The 18,141-nt window shown below is 41.3% G+C and overlaps 1 long non-coding RNA gene across 1 annotated transcript; it reads left to right on the forward strand.

Annotated features, from left to right (window-relative positions):
• Positions 1-718: 718 nt before the first annotated feature.
• LOC116970667 lies at positions 719-17,867 on the forward strand. Its single transcript, XR_004411249.1, has 3 exons — positions 719-755; positions 7,136-7,140; positions 17,855-17,867. It is a non-coding gene; the product is annotated as an uncharacterized LOC116970667 (long non-coding RNA).
• The last annotated feature ends 274 nt before the right edge of the window (positions 17,868-18,141 follow it).

An 18,141-nucleotide genomic window follows, 5' to 3' on the forward strand; every position in this document is an offset into this window, starting at 1 on the left:
AAAACCACAAACTGCAGTCTACCTCATGACAGAAGGGGGAGGAGTTGTACAGTTTGATAACCACAGGGAAGAAGGATCTACTGTGGTGTTCGGTCCTGCACCTTGGTGGAACCAGCTTGTTGCTGAAGGTACTCCTCTGTTTGACCAGTATGTCACGGAGGGGGTGAACTGTATTGTCCAGGATGCTCTGTAGTTTAAGGAGCATCCTCCCCTCCATGCCCACCTCCCATGAATCCAACTCTGCCTCCGGGATGGAGCCAACCTTCCTGATGAGTTTGTTATGAAGGTTTCATTTGTGGCCAAACCAACATTTTATAGAAATCCATTATGGCTCCCTTGCCTTTAGATTCTATACATCTAAATGAAAAGCTTCAGATCCAGTGTCTTTTTTTTAAACCATTTTCTTAACCTGTCCTGTCACTTTCTTGCATACACTGGTGGACATCAGATTGTTGAATTATTGTTAGACAAGCTACAATCATTAAAGAAAGCACAGCCATTGTCATGCTGTAAATGGCTGATAAGCTTCTGAAGTAATTTTGTAGGTGGGGGAGTGGCAACATAAAAAAATAGTCTACATAAAAAAATTGACAATAGGTCCACATTGAAGGAATAGCACTATTGAATTACCAAATTATTCTGATGCAGATTACAAACTTTGTGACTGACGATTGTCCCACCATTGATCACATCCTCTCTCCTTCCACCTACATTCCTTTCCTCTGGGAGGACAGAAACCTCCCGTGGAGCAGAAGGTTTACAATTCACAACTGTTCAATCCATTTGTCTCAACACTTTCTATCTTTTAACCTCTGGCCTTTGTCCAACCAGCTGCCTCCCACCCCCCCCCCCCCCCCCCCCCCCCCCTCCTCTCCTCTCTCCCCTCCCCCTCTCCCCACCTCCACGTGTATCCATCCATCCACCAACGACAGTTCTTTGTTTCTCCTACTATTAGTTGTCAGGCTTTATCCTGTCTATAAAAAAGACACAAAGTGCTGGAGTAACTCAGTGAGCTAGGCAGTATCCCTGGAGAACGTATAGGCGATGTTTCGGGTTAGGACCCTTCTTCAGACTTCTTCAGACATTGTCATGCCCCTTCTCTCCTCCAGATTTCTTCCCTCTCCCCATCACTCATCCCCACAATCAGTCTGAGGCAGGGTCCCAACCCAAAACATCACCCCACCATGTTTTCCAAAGGCACTGCCTGATCAAGATTCTTTCTTGACGTCCTCTGAGGGAGGGCTATATGTATGTATTTATGTATGTACTTAATCTATGAACCAATGTTGTATAACGTTAGTACATCCACCAATATAAAGCACTTTGGCCAACAAGAGTTGTTTTTTGAATGTGTTATAGAAATAAAAGTGACTTGACTTGACTTGACTTGACCTGCTGAGTTACTCCAGCACTTTGTGTCGTGTTTAGTAACCTGTACCTGTAGTTCCTTGTTTCAACCTTATCACACCCTTGATTGTGCCATTAAAAAAGTCTTACAGTTATCTGAATGCAATTGTCCACAGAACAAAACAACTGTTTTAGTCTGTGCAGCTGTTTAAATCACCAGTGCAGGGGGGGGGGGGTTAATTAAGGCTCCAATTGTGGTTTCTTAAGAAATGAATGGCAAGACTAAATTATAAGTCAGTATTAGATCACCTTTAGTCATCTAGCACCAAAATAGTTTCAGACATCTTTATAGATCATTTTATAATTGACGATTTCATTACCTTGTGGCATCAGCACAACACCACCTGACACGTTCACACAATGAGAGAAATTTAGACATGGGAGTTTATTTTCTATGCAATCCTAGCATGTTAAAAACTTCTGTGTCGGGACATAATAATGTTAACTGTGACAAGCACAACATACGCGGATGCTTCAGAAATATCAGCAATAATTATTCTCGCTTGGGCATTGATTATATTTATATGATTACATAATGGCAGGGAAAGGATTAACTCTGAGGGAATGCTTTGGAAGAAGATATATTTTTGAGAGATATTTCTAATTTAAATCTCAAAAAAAGTATAGATTACCATTGAACAAACTAAAACAGCTGATGTACATTTGAAAAAAGGTCACAACCACACTTTTTCCATTGATACCAAGGAAAAGCTATGAATAACATTTTAAAAATTATGTTAAAAACAGAGCATATATGTTATACAATACTTTGAGTATTGCAGTCCTGTGATATTACATTTGATCTGAGTCTTAGTCAATGTCAAATCTTCTTCTTCAAAGCTTCATTATTGATTTGATGATATAACGTAATGGCACATATATAAAAATGTCATTTGCAGCATGTTCATTAGGTAATTTTATTTCCAATCTTCCTGTAACAATTTTAAGATAATCTCAACGTGATTAATATCAATATCAGATATTAACATTGATATATGAGGTGAGAATGTGCAAATATTTCACAGAGAAATTTGAATAGGATTTTTTCTTGTCTTTATAATATTGTAGGGTTCAGTGTCCATGATATGCCATACCTTTGCCTCCCCTTTAATGATGTCAATAAATACACAACACAATACCTTGATAAATATGCAGTTGTTTAAAGGTCAAGTTTTGCATTTTAGAACAGGTACATATGTGAAAAACCTGGAAGTAAAAGTTGTTCTGATATTACTACTGGTGCTCTTCATATAATTACCAAATGCAAACATTGCAAGGCCAATTACATTACATAGCAGAGCCAATGTTATAAGTCAGACACAACCAAACACCTTGATTTAATTAATTAAATACATGTAAAGGCAGTCGAAATCCACGGTCTGATTGGCCTATGCCTTCTATTCACCCTGTACAGGTCGTATAATGGATTTACCTCATATGCATGGTAGACTTTATAAAAGTGTAACATTTTGAGAATATAAAAATAAAGTCTGCATAAGAAGCAATAAATTCCCATGTTTGAGTAACATCACTAATATTGGTACAAGAACTTGGAACATTTTCTGTTCCATCTGGCAATACAAATGGGAAAGTTTTACAAGGCAAGAAGGGACAAAACCTGAACGAACAGAGACTGCTTTCTAGCATATCCCAATCATATTAAAATGCCCGGTTCAAATAGGTTTACTCCAATGTAGTATACAAAAAGTATACATGATTAATGAATATATATATATATATATATATATATATATATATATATATAAAACTAAAAGTCTCATCTTGACCACTTCCTGTCTGCGCTGCATATTGATTTTAGAAAGAACGTAACTATATATCGCTATGATTTTTGGCCATCTTACTCACAGTCCTACTCTGCTGAGGCAGCCCTGAGGATTTTTCCGATCGATGAAAAATAAAAAAGTTATGAATGTTTAAAAAACTTGAGATCAGCTGATTGGTCCTCTCGCCTGTCAATCACCACAATGAAGGTAACGCCCCTTCCGGGGGGGCCAGGAGTATAAAGCCCAAATTGTATGAAATTGCATTTGAATTTGGTGGCCTGCACTCGGCTTGAAATGGTATGAAATTGTATTTGAATTTGGTAGCCTGTTTGCTGCTTGAAATGGTATGAAATTGCATTTGAATTTGGTGGCCTGCACTCTGCATGAAATCATAATACCATAACATAATTATCACATGGCCAGAAAACGAATATATGACATTTAATTTTATTAATAGTTTCTGGTACACCGTACCATGCATTCTTTCACAAAAAAAGCACTGGTTGACTCCATAAAATAACATCCATGAACCCATGCCAACATCAGCCATGATTTTTGGTTTCCAATTTCCAAATTCATGCGAGAAAAGATAAATTATTAAATTGCTTATTAACTCAATTATGAAGCAGGGCATATTGCCTTGTACTCATTCTGACATTTCTGCACAAGAGTGGTTTGCCTCCTTGGTACTGTTGATGGGAACCTTGCATTATATAGTGCTTTAATAAAGTGCAGACTCACTGGATGTTATTGCCTTGGAAGTGTACTTTATTTAATCCATCAACTGTTTTGTCATTTATTCATATTTCTGTTTCTCACCACCAAACAAGTATTGTTGCCTTTTCTTGTAGTCTTTGGCACCACCGCACTTTGCAAAATAGTTTGTTTGGAAAGGTTGTTCTTTTTTTTAAAGCACCTCAAAGACCACAAATTAACTGAGCAGCACCAGAAATGATACTTCCTGCACCACAAGTGTGATGAGGCCATGTAAAAAAAAAACATGTCCCTGAATTTCCATGGGGTTCTCCAAGTTCCCCTGCTGCAAGTTCAGAAGGAGATCGGCCAAACTCCTGGAGAAATGGCATGAATGGTTTTATTTGGTTGGCAATGAAACTTCTCTGAGGATTAGAATTGTTTCCCCCAAACAACTACCATGGCAATTCCAGGCGTGTTTTTTTAGCTGATGAGGGGGAGTATTTTCTCCGTGACATTTGAAAAAAAATGGATCCTCCCTGATAAAGTATGAACTTAGAATTCTGGTATATATATGATATAGATGTATATTTTCAAATAGCAATGCACTTTTCTACATAAGGTAATATTTCCTACACTGCTACTTCTCCATCATCATCACAATCTGCATGTACTGCTGAGTACATAATTGCTCTCCTTTTCCCTTACAGTCTAGAGTGTATCTCTACTCCTCCTCCTCTGAGTATTATGTCATTTGACTAGGCCACACTCTATCACACACCTTTCCTTCATCAGTTTCAGTTTAGTGTATTGTCACATGTACTAAGGTTCAGTGAAAAGCCTTTGTTCACGCTATCCACAGCAGAAAGACAATACATGATTACAATCGAGCCATTTACAGTGTATAAATACATGATAAAGGAATTATGTTTAGTGCAAGGTAAAGCCAGCAAAGTCCGATCAAGGATAGTCCGAGGGTCACCAGTCAGGTAGGTTGTAGTTCAGCATTGCTCTTTGGTTGTGGTAGAATGTTGCAGTTGCCTGATAACAACTGGGAGAAACTCTGGGACTAACTGTCACATAACTGTAACAGTCCCTGCAATAACCCCAGCAGATTGAGGGATGCTAACAAATATGACAGACTTATTCAAGAAAGGAGGGAAGGAGAAACTAGGGAAGAACTGACCAATTAACCTGACATCAAGAATTCTAGAAATTGTTCCAGAAACCTGAGAGACACAGGACACAGGGGACTGCTGATGCTGGAATCAGGAGCAACAAACAAACTGCTGGTGGAACAAGGGCAGAGCAGCATCTGTGGAGGGGAATCAAATTTTTGACTTTTCACATTGAAGCCCTGGATCAGGATTCATAGAGATCCTGCTGCAGTGTTTTGCTCTGAAATGTCAACAATTCTTTCTCCCCTCCGCATCCACTATGTCTAGGCCTATCATTATTTGGTGAGTTTCAATGAGATCCACCTCATCCCCAGCGAGTACAGGCCCAGACCCATCAAACACTCCTCACATGTTAACCCAATCATGTTCACAAGTTCACACGTTTTTGGAGTAGAATTAGGCCATTCAGCCCATTGAGTCTACTCCGTCATGGATGATCTCTACCTCCTAATCTCATTTTATTGTTTTTTCCCCATAACCCTTGACACCCGTTCTAATCAAGAATTTGTCTTTCTCTGCCTTCAAACTGACCTCTGTAGCATTGTATTCCACAAATTAACTGACCTCTGACTAAAGACGTTCCTCCTCACCACCTTTCTAAAAGAGCGCCCTTTAATTCTGAGGCTATGACCTCTGGTCCTAGACTTTCCTACCAGTGGAAACATCCTTTCCACATCCACTTTATCTTTCATTATTTGTAAGTTTCAATGAGGTCCCCTCTCAACCTTCCAAACTCTTGCGAATACAGGCCCAGTGTTGTCAAGTGCTCCCAATCATCCCTGGGATCATTCATATAAACCTCTGGACCCTCTCGAATGCCAGCACATCACTCCTCAGTTATGGGGCCCAAAACTGCTGACCAGGGCATTATACAGCCTCATCATTACATCCCTGAATTGTCCTATGAGGAGATTTTGAATAAGGATGCTCCATATTCATTGGAATTTAAAAGAATGAGGTGTATCTTGTTTGAAACATAAAAAATTAATAGAAACGGGGATTGTTCATTTTCCTTGGTGTAAACATGGCAGATCATGTCTTTTTTGGAGATCCTATTAATTACGCACATCAAGCTCATATTACTGTAGCAATACACCAGGCTTGAGAGATTTTGGGACAGAGTTCAAGAGTAAAACATTGGGTAAATAATGGAGAACAAGGGAGCAGGAGCTAACATGGATGGTCCAGGAAGAGCCAGGAGCATCTTGTCAGGAATTATTTTGCATCTATCCACAAATGGTGAGAACAGAATCCTGTTGCATGTTACCTTGCGTTTAAAAGAAGGAAGTATATGGAGCATTGGAAGCTGGTGGAGCAATTGGAAGAATGAGCCAAGGAGCTTTCAACACATGTCGGCTAGCATAGATTTCACAACAACATACTGTACGTGGTTTTCTCATGTACTGCCTAGAAAGCATGCCATCAGCCTCAATGGAAAATAAAATCGGGTGCGGTGTAGAATTGGACTGCCAATTCATTATTGGATGTTTTGTGCTATTGATAAAGGCCAGTTTCATGCCACAGTCTCATTACATTGCTGGCTCACAGTAACTCACTGGGGGGGTCACTTCGACATTGTCCACAAGTGTAAACTGGGTGATAGAGAATTGACAATTTGATTTGAGCATCACTCATATAATTTTCGATTGCATTTAGAAGTATCCACTAACGCACAAAACTTGAAGTAAAATAGAATGACAGATATTTTACAACCCAGCAAAATCAAACATTTGATAAACTAAAGAGGTGATAATTTTAATCAGGTTCGAAGGATTATTACCATAAAAATAAACAGATAATCTGGTTTGAAAAATGGAATTAGTTTGATTTGCTCATGACCTGTTCGTGGATCCCAGTCTGTAGTAATTGCTTAGATGAGGGTACTTTGTTCATGGTACTCCGGTTTGTTTATGACACAACACTTGTTGGGAAACTAAGTTGTGACGGGATGTAGTGAAGCTGTGAAGAATTATCAACAGCTTAAGCAAATGGGCAAGAATATTAATGCAATGTGAAGTGATCTGCTTTGGAAGAAAGCAGAAAAGTGAGAGACTGAGAAATATGCTGTTGAAGGTCCTGTATTTCCTTCTAACAGTCACTGAAAGTTAATACCCAGGTACTGGAAGCAATTAGGAAAGCAAATGATATTTTAAACTTTATTGCAAGGGATTGGCACAAAGTCAAAGTCTTAGTACAATTATATCTCTGCGTCTTAGAGAGTCCCTTGGGATCAAGAACAACTTGCTTCCACTCCAGCGGGTTGTGAGGTGGCTGATGAGGCCAATGTGGGAACCACAGACGCTTCCACGCAAAGGCGGAGGTATTTGATGGGGTAGATTGTGAGGCGGAGGCGGTTTGTCACTTGCACATGGTGTCCAGGTTCTCAATACCATCTTGAGTTCTGTTTCTTCACGTTGATCAATCTAGGCCCAGAGGTTCCTGTAAATCAGTGAGGAAGTTGCACATCTTCAAGGAGGTTTCAAGCACAACTGTGAATCGTTTTCTCTGCCTGTTTGTCGTCTCCTCCCATTTATTATATAGTGTCTCGGTGAGATCACTATGGAGTACTGTGCATCGCACAGTAAAAATCCGATAAGTCAGATTAAAAACTGTAGTGTAACACATTTCTAGTGATCCCATTGAATTTAAAGGAAGCATGAGAAACATAATCCACTCATTTTAAAGGAAGGGTGAAATTCAAAATCCTGATGAGTTTAAATTGAGCTCAGGAAGCAGGGGCTTGGTGATACCAAGAGGAACATCAGAAATAGGGCCATCGTGAGTTTAAAAGGAATGGGGGAAAGAGCTGAAAGTTGGGATTTTCAAACAACTATGGAATAACAAATTAGAACCATTTTAATGTACTCAGTTTTGCTCTTGGTTATAACCATATAACAATTACAGCACGGAAACAGGCCATCTCGGCCCTACAAGTCCGTGCCGAACACTTATTTTCCCCTAGTCCCATCTACCTACACTCAGACCATAACCCTCCATTCCTTTCCCATCCATATACCTATCCAATTTATTTTTAAATGATAAAATCGAACCTGCCTCCGCCACTTCCACTGGAAGCTCATTCCACACAGCTACCACTCTCTGAGTAAAGAAGTTCCCCCATGTTACCCCTAAACTTCTGTCCCTTAATTCTGAAGTCATGTCCTCTTGTTTGAATCTTCCCTACTCTCAATGGGAAAAGCTTATCCACGTCAACTCTGCCTATCCCTCTCATCATTTTAAAGACCTCTATCGTCCCCCCTTAACATTCTGCGCTCCAAAGAATAAAGACCTAACTTATTCAACCTTTCTCTGTAACTTAGTTGCTGAAACCCAGGCAACGTTCTAGTAAATCTCCTCTGTACTCACTCTGTTTTGTTGACATCCTTCCTATAATTGGGCGACCAAAATTGTACACCATACTCCAGAATTGGTCTCACCAATGCCTTGTACAATTTTAACATTACATCACAATTTCTATACTCATTGCTCTGATTTATAAAGGCTAGCACACCAAAAGCTTTCTTTACCACCCTATCTACATGAGATTCCACCTTCAGGGAACTATGCACAGTTATTCCTAGATCCCTCTGTTCAACTGCATTCCTCAATTCGCTACCATTTACCATGTACGTCCTATTTTGATTTGTCCTGCCAAGATGTAGCACCTCACACTTATCAGCATTAAACTCCATCTGCCATCTTTCAGCCCATTCTTCCAAATGGCCTAAATCTCTCTGTAGACTTTGGAAATCTACTTCATTATCCACAACACCACCTATTTTAGTATCACCTGCATACTTACTAATCTAATTTACCACACCATCATCCAGATCATTGATGTATATGACAAACAACAGTGGAACCAACACAGATCCCTGAGGCACCCCACTAGTCACCGGCCTCCAACCTGACACACAGCCATCCACCATTACTCTCTGGCATCTCCCATTCAGCCACTGTTGAATCCATCTTGCTATTCCTGCATTAATACCCAACAATTGAACCTTCTTAACCAACCTTCCATGAGGAACCTTGTCAAAGGCCTTACTAAAGTCCATATAGACAACATCCACTGCTTTACCCTCATCAATTTCCCTAGTAACCTCTTCAAAAAATTCAAGAAGATTAGTCAAACATGACCTTCCAGGCACAAATCCATGTTGACTGTTCCTAATCAGACCCTGTTTATCCAGATGCTTATATATATTATCTCTAAGTATCCTTTCCATTAATTTGCCCACCACTGAAGTCAAACTAACAGGTCTATAATTGCTAGGTTTACTCTTAGACCCTTTTTAAACAATGGAACAACATGCGCAGTACGCCAATCCTCCGGCACTATTCCCGTTTCTAATGACATTTGAAATATTTCTGTCATAGCCCCTGCTATTTCTACACTAACAGGAGGCCCAGCACTGCCCCTTCTCTAGTAGGTACCTCTATGTATTGCTGCAAAAAACTAACCTGCACACATTTTACAAACTCCAAATCATCCAGCCCATTGACAGAATGTCAGTCTATGTGTGGAAAATTGAAATCTCCCCATTTGGCGGTCTATAATACATCCCTATAAGTGTTTCTACACCTTTCCCACTCTCAGTTCCACCCAAATAGCCTCCCTAGATGAGCCCTCTAATCTATCCTGCCAAAGCACTGCTGTAATATCTTCCCTGACAAGCAATGCAACACCTCCACCTCTTGCCCCTCCAATTCTATCACATCTGAAGCAACGAAATCCTGGAATATTTAGTTTCCAATCACAGCCCTCCTGCAACCATGTTTCACTGATCGCCACAACATCATACTTCCAGGTGTCAATCCTGGCTCAAAGCTCATCCACCTTTCTTACAATGCTCCTAGCATTAAAATATACACATTTAAGAAACCCACCGCCTCTTATTCTCTGTTTATTTTCTTTTTCTTCTTTCTCCCCTAGATTTTGGGTCCAAGTGCTTCCCTTCTGTGCCTCCTGCCTCACACTCTGTCTACTAGCTTTCTCTATTTGAGTCCCTCCCCCCAACCGTTCTAGTTTAAAGTCTCCCCAGTAGCCTTTGCAAATCTCCCCGCCAGGATATTGGTCCCCCCTCGGGTTCAAGTGCAACCCGTCCTTTCTGAGGAATCTAAGGAAAGGTCAGATTAAATGTAATTATGTTCCACAAGATATTTCTAGAATAATACTAGATTAAGTGGGGCCCGTTGGATCCCAGCTTCACATGGAAGGGCTAGTCCCCCAATGCAATATTCCACCTCTCCACCAATTCCAATATTGCTGGCCAGTGGGGGGGAGGGGGGGGGGGGGGGGAGGGGGGGGGAGGGGGGGGGGGGGGGGGGCTTTCTGGAGTGCTAGCATGAAATTGTGGGCCGATGGGACTGGTTTCCAGAGGGCTAGTATGGACATTGTGGGCTGAATGGAATCTTGGACTGGCAGCTCAGTCACTGAGACCACTCACTCACTCACTTACTCACACACACACAAACACACACACTCCCACTCACACACACACAAACAAACACACACACACACTCACACTCACACTCACACACACACTCACACACACACATACACTCACAAACACACACACTCACACACACACATACACTCACAAACACACACACTCACACACACACATACACACACACACACATACACACATACACACACACACACACACACACACACAGACACTGACACACGTACACACACTCACACACACACACACTCACAAGCACATTCACACACACTCACTGACTCAAAAACCATATATATGGCAGTAAACCTTCTTGAATACTCACATGGCTGAGCGCGGCCTTTCCACTTTGGGGCTTCCGCAGTCAGCGGCACTTCCGCAATCAGCGTGACTTCTGCACTTACCGGAAATTACGCAATCAGCACGACCTCTGCACTCACCGGAAATTACGCAATCAGCGCGACCTCTGCACTCACCGGAAATTACGCAATCAGAGCGACCTGTCCACTTAAGGGAAGTCATGAAATGAGCGGGACTTTTTAACCAAACACAGTCGGACCTAATAAAGCACTTATTCCTTCTAAACACAGCCAGACCTAATAAAGCACTGCAGTTTCAAGCACAGGCAGGGCAACAGGCCAAACAACTCATAGCATTGTCATTAAGGCATAACAAATCATTTATTGCAAGTACATTCCAGACTCACAGTTCAGTTGATTCACAGCTTAGAATGAGAGTCGTGGCCTCTCCCTCGTGATCTTGCAGAGTGACTGAGTCACGTCCAGGCATCCGGGGTTTTATAGTCCTGCCACCACCCCCCACCCCCAGAAGGGGCGTTAGCTTCATTGCAGTGATTGACAGGCGAGAGGATCTCAAGGTTTTTTAAAAACTCATAACTTTTTTATTTTTCATCGATGGGATAAAATCCTTGGGGTCTGCTCAGCGGAGGAGGACTGCGGGTAAGATGGCCAAAAATCATAGCGATATATGGTAGCAATTTTTCTAAAATCAATATACAGGAAGTGGTCAAGATGAGACTTTTAATTATATAGATGCTTGGTCTTTGGCAAGAAAGTAGACATGGCCTATTCCTTAAATTGAGATGAATAAGATTCATTGAAAAATATAAAATAATTTAGGGGCTTCCCAGTGGAGATGCTGAAAGGGTGTTTGCACTCTCTGGGACCAGGAATCATAGCCCCGCAGTCCCAAAATATGAATATGAATGAATATGAATAAGTTTATTGGCCAAGTATTGACATATAAGGAATTTGCCTTGATGCTCCACCCACAAGTGACAACGTGACATAAAGTGACAGTTACGAATGACACATAAAACACTAAACATTAATAATAAAACACCATTGATCGAAAATGTGAACCAAACAAAATACCAGAGCAAAAGGAGGCTACAGATTTTTGACTATTGAGTAGAGCTACTACTCGTGGGAAATGGCTGTTGTTATGTCTGGCTGTGGCAGCTTTGACAGTCCGGAGTCGCCTTCCAGGGGGAAGTGATTCAAAGAGTTTGTGGCCAGGGTGAGAGGGCTCGCTTCCTTGCCCTTGCAATGTACAGTTGATCAATGGGGGGAAGGTTGCAGCCAATAACCTTCTCGGCTGATCGGACGATTCGCTGCAGCTTCCGGATGTCGTGCTTGGTGGCTGAGCCAAACCAGACCATGATGGAGAAGGTGAGGACAGACTCTACGATGGCCGTATAGAATTGGACCATCATTGCCTGTGGCAGATTGTGCTTCCTCAGCTGCCGTAGGAAGTACATCCTCTGTTGTGCCTTTTTGACTGTGGAGTCGATGGTAGCCCCCCATTTAAGGTCCTTGGAGATGATGGTTCCCAGGAACTTAAAAGTCTCCACAGATGTGACTGTGGTGTTGTTGATGGTGAGTGGGGTGAGGGGAGGGGGAGCTCTCCTAAAGTCTACAATCAATTCCACTGTCTTAAGAGCATTGAGCTCCAGGTTGTTGTGATGGCACCAGGACGCCAGCTGTGACACTTCCTGTCTGTAGGCAGATTCCTCCCCATCCTGAATCAGTCCAATCAGGGTTATGTCCTCCCCAAACTTGAGAAGCTTGACAGAGAAGTCTGTGGAGGTGCAGTCGTTGGTGTAGAGAGAGTAGAGGAGAGAGTACGCAGCCTTGCGGTGCTCCTATGCTGGAGGTTTGCGGGTCCGAGATGTGCTTTCCCAGCCTCACATGCTGCTTCCGGCCTGTCAGGAAGCTGGTGATCCACCGAAAGAGGTGTTTAGGTACAGTCAACTCGGAAAATTTGGAGTGTAGTAGCTCTGGCACAATGGTGTCGAATGCAGAGCTAAAATCAACAAACAAAATCTTTTCATAGGATCCCTGGCGGTGCAGGTGCTGGAGGATAAAGTGCAGGCCCAGATTGACTGCGTCATCCACAGATCTAATGGCCCGATATGCAAACTGCAGAGGATCTAGCAGGGGGTTTGTGATATTTTTCAGCTTGACCAGCACAAGCCTTTCAAAGGTCTTCATGACTACAGAGGTCAGTGTGACAGGCCTGTAGTCGTTAAGACCAGTAATCCTTGCCTTTTTGGGTACAAGGACAATAGTGGAGACTTTGAAGCAGGCAGGGACAGTATAGGTTTGCAGGGACACACAATGAGGGGTCAGCCAAATTGAACTGAGATAGGATTGTGAATATTTAGGGCTTTCTGCCCCATTGCGCTTTGGTTGTTTGTGCCATTGACATATTCAAATCAGAATTTAATAGGTTTGTAAATATAACAAATAATCAAGAGATGTTAGGAAAATGCAGAAAATAAAACAAACTCAGTGACGAGTTGTGCAACCTCAAAAGGGCAATAGTCTTATCCCTTGTCTTCTAATTGTATTCTAAATGACGTAAGATAGAATAACATTATATATATTTTACCAGTGGAGCCACCAGCAACTTGTGTTCCCTGTGAAGCCAATAGCCTCAACCTGCCTCAGAGCACAGACAGAAGTGACATTCTTTGAATCCACTGGATTCACTTCTCTTCATTATATAATTTGCTTTGCTGAGTCAGACAGAATCACTTTGCTGCTTGATTTTCTCTTGACCTTCACACATTCCCTAACTAGTACAATCCCATTGACATGAGTATTTAAATAATTTCATTTTCAAATAGAGAGTGGAATAATAACAATCATGTTGTGTGAATTTCATTGCCTCAGGGTTATCGTCATGTTCATCAGAAATGTATATGCTGGAAGCCATTTGAAGTAACAGACTATTCCCCCAGCTGAGTTATTCCAAAGCATAACAAAATGAGACCTGCTGTTAGATTAAGGCTTTCGTCAATCACAATGCCCATCTCCCTTGCAGACAAACTCTGTTGGGTTTTTTAACTGCTAATACCTCTGTTTTTCATCATTTCCATCTGATAATAATAACAATCTTTAACATTGCAATTAAATTAAAATTAATTCAGTTCATGAGATTATAAATGTGTTAATTTTGGCTTAATAAAACCATTAATGTAGAACAGCTTGAAAACTGTCACTAACAGTGGAAGGTGATTGGAAATGAAACAAGTCCAGTTTGCACCTCGCTGCTGGGATAGAAGCCAGGGTGAACATTTTTTAATCAAAATTGTTCAGTTTAGTTTAGCTTGGTTTAATTTATTATTGTCACATGTACCAAGATTCAGTGAAAAGCTTTTTGTTGTGTGCTATCCAGTCAAAGAAAAGATTATCCATGGTTATAATCAAGCCGTCCACAGTGTACAGATAAAGGATAAAGGGCACAACATTTGGTGCAAGATAAAGTCTGATTAAAAATAGTCCAAAGGTCTCCAATGAGGCAGGTGGGGGGTCAAGATTGCACTCGAGCTGGTGAGAGGACAGTTCAGTTACAGCTGGGAAGCAACTGTACCTGATCTGGAGTATGCTTTTTAAAACTTCTGTACACCTTGCTTGATGAGAGAGAGAAGAAGAGAGAGTGACCGGGGTGAGACTGGTCCTTGATTATGCTGTGGTAATTGGAATAGGTAATTTAACATCAATTTTTGAAGAGCAGAGAATGGGGGAGATGGGAAGGCTCGGAAAACAGTCTTATAGCATGGAAATGGAAATTCAGGGTGTTGAGAGAGGCAGGGAATTACAGAATTAAAGGGCATGGAATATGTGTCTCAAAAAAAGACCCAGAAATTTGGGAATGAGGGCACAGAGAGCTGGAGACTATCATAGGGATTAGGAGAGACAGATGAATTTCTTCCAGGAGATGGACACAGGAGAATGCAGAAAATCATGGAATATACGATCAGAGGTGACCAGAGAAGGAAAGGAAGCTACTACAGATGCTGGGGTGGTTAGAAGTGTTTAGACTGAGCATCACTTGATCAGATGCTATGTGGTCAGAACATTACACAGCAAACCTCAAACCTCAAAGAAAGCCTGCAAACCTAAGCAGAGAAGCAGTTTGAAGGCAAAAATCTGAAAGGGGTTTTAAAATCATCCCAACATCTTGGAACTTCTCACAACCTCATTCTTCTTGAAATTAATTCACTCTCGTAATATTTTACCACTCTCCAGAGCTTTAATCCCACAACCTGTCTCTTCTTTCCCTTTTCAAAAGAGAATCAGCTCCTCTTCAAAGAAGGGTGCACACCAACCTTCAAGCAGACCTTTTGGTCTCATCAATGATTGTTCAACAGTTTCACCTTCCCAGGTTTTTGCACCAAGGAAAATACCTTAAAGCAACAATGGAATTAGTGAATTAAAGCATCGGAGACTGGTAAGATATTGCTTGAGTGATATTATTTCTCATGTAGACTACCCCAGACAGACTTTACTGGCTTTACCTTGCACTAAACGTTATTCCATCATCATGTATCTATACACTGTAAATGGTTCGATTGTAATCATGTATTGTCGTTCCGCTGATTGGTTAGCACGCAACAAAAGCCTTTCACAGTACCTCGGTACACGTGACATTAAACTAAACTGAATACATTTAAATTGTTCTTCTTATTTCAGTGGATGTTGTCTATAAAGCAGTGGATGTTGTCTATATGGACTTTAGTAAGGCCTTTGACAAGGTTCCTCATGGAAGGTTGGTTAAGAAGGTTCAATTGTTGGGTATTAATGCAGGAGTAGCAAGATAGATTCAACGGTGGCTGAATGGGAGATGCCAGAGAGTAATGGTGGATGGCTGTGTGTCAGGTTGGAGGCCGGTAACTAGTGGGGTGCCTCAAGGATCTGTGTTGGGTCCACTGTTGTTTGTCATATACATCAATGATCTGGATGATGGTGTGGTAAATTGGATTAGTAAGTATGCAGGTGATACTAAGATAGGTGGTGTTGTGGATAATTAAGTAGATTTCCAAAGTCTACAGAGAGATTTAGGCCATTTGGAAGAATGGGCTGAAAGATGGCAGATGGAGTTTAATGCTGATAAGTGTGAGGTGCTACATCTTGGCAGGACAAATCAAAATAGGACGTACATGGTAAATGGTAGCGAATTGAGGAATGCAATTGAACAGAGGGATCTAGGAATAACTGTGCATAGTTCCCTGAAGGTGGAATCTCATGTAGATAGGGTGGTAAAGAAAGCTTTTGGTGTGCTAGCCTTTATAAATCAGAGCAATGAGTATAGAAGTTGTGATGTAATGTTAAAATTGTACAAGGCATTGGTGAGACCAATTCTGGAGTATGGTGTACAATTTTGGTCGCCCAATTATAGGAAGGATGTCAACAAAACAGAGAGAGTACAGAGGAGATTTACTAGAACGTTGCCTGGGTTTCAGCAACTAAGTTACAGAGAAAGGTTGAATAAGTTAGGTCTTTATTCTTTGGAGCGCAGAATGTTAAGGGGGGACTTGATAGAGGTCTTTAAAATGATGAGAGGGATAGACAGAGTTGACGTGGATAAGCTTTTCCCATTGAGAGTAGGGAAGATTCAAACAAGAGGACATGACTTCAGAATTAAGGGACAGCAGTTTAGGGGTAACATGGGGAACTTCTTTACTCAGAGAGTGGTAGCTGTGTGGAATGAGCTTCCAGTGGAAGTGTTGGAGGCAGGTTCGATTTCATCATTTAAAAATAAATTGGATAGGTATATGGATGGGAAAGGAATAGAGGGTTATGGTCTGAGTGCAGGTAGATGGGACTAGGGGAAAATAAGTGTTCGGCACGGACTTTTCTGTGCTGTAATTGTAATATGGTTATATGGTTTATATGGTTATTTCCAGGTGAAATTTTTATATTTTGGAAGCATTTAAAAGATGGTCTAATCAACATACCCACATCAGATGTGTTTTCTTAAGTGAACAGATTGGGCAGACAAAACTTGGAAGAATTGGAGATTAAAAAAGTGTGAGGGAACCTGATTAAAACAAAAGATTTTCAGGGGGCTCGACAGATGGATGCTTCCTTTTTTTGAGAGAATCAAGAAATTAAGGAAGTCACTGATTAAAAATATGGGTTCACCTATATAAGCAGAGGAGGTTTTGTTTTCTCTCTGTCAAAACATAGGTCTTTTAATCTTTTTTTGATAGAGGTAGATCAATTCTTAACAAGGGGGGAAATGTTTCTAGCCTTAGGAATATATAGTTGAAGTTACTATCAGCTCAGCTATAATCAAAGAGTCAAAGAGACGTACAGCATGGAAACAGGCCCTTCTGCCCAATTTACCCATGCCGGCCAAGATACCCCATCTACACTAGTCCCACCTGCCTTTATTTGGTCCATATCACTATAAAACATTTCTATCCATGTACCTGCCCAAATGTCTTTTAAATGTTGTTATAGTACCTGCCTCAACTACCTCCTCTGGCAACTCATTACATATATCCACCACTCTGTGTGAAAATGTTGCCCTGCAGGTTCCAATTTAATCTTTTCCCTCTCACCTGTGTCCTTTGGATATAATGTTATAATCAGCTGTAGCCATATTCAAATCTGGAGCAGGCAGGAGGGGATGAATGTCTTCTGATATTTGGCAACACTGCTCGGTCTTCAGTTTGCCCTCCTTTTCCTTGACCTACTCTTGTACATTTCTTCTTGAGGTTACCACATGCGTTGGCTCCTTCAAAGGCATGGTTGTGTGAAATGTAGTAAATGAGTTCCATTCTGAAGACTCGCTCAGGAACATAATTAGTTTTTGTGTCAGATTGCTGCTTTCATCAATACCTTTGTCGGCTGAATTGCCATAACATGGAGGTACACTGCACTTGGACAGGTTAGGAATTATCGGAAAAATGCCCATTTTATGATCCTCTGCCTGGATACCCGATTGGAGTAAATGCCAAACGTTTAAAAGGAGAGGGAGGCACAAAAACTGCAGATGCTGGAAACTTGAGCAAAACACAAAGTGCGGGACTAACGCAATGAGTCAGGCAACGTCCATGGAGTGAATTTGAGAGATGACTTGTAGAAGGATTTCAAAGCATAATCTGTCCATTTCCTCCAAAGAGGTTGCCTGACTGCTGAGTTACTCCAGCACTTTGTGTTTTCTTCAATACTTGTGGTCAACCATCAACTGAACATTCAAATAGCAGAGTACCATCCTGCCACAAAATGTGGCTGGGCACATGGGTGTGTAGTCAAAAAGGTCTTAAACCTGGGGAAATGCAGCAATACAGGCAGC

Source organism: Amblyraja radiata, chromosome 3, assembly GCF_010909765.2.
Source record: "Amblyraja radiata isolate CabotCenter1 chromosome 3, sAmbRad1.1.pri, whole genome shotgun sequence".
In the NCBI taxonomy this organism is placed as follows: Eukaryota; Metazoa; Chordata; class Chondrichthyes; order Rajiformes; family Rajidae; genus Amblyraja; species Amblyraja radiata.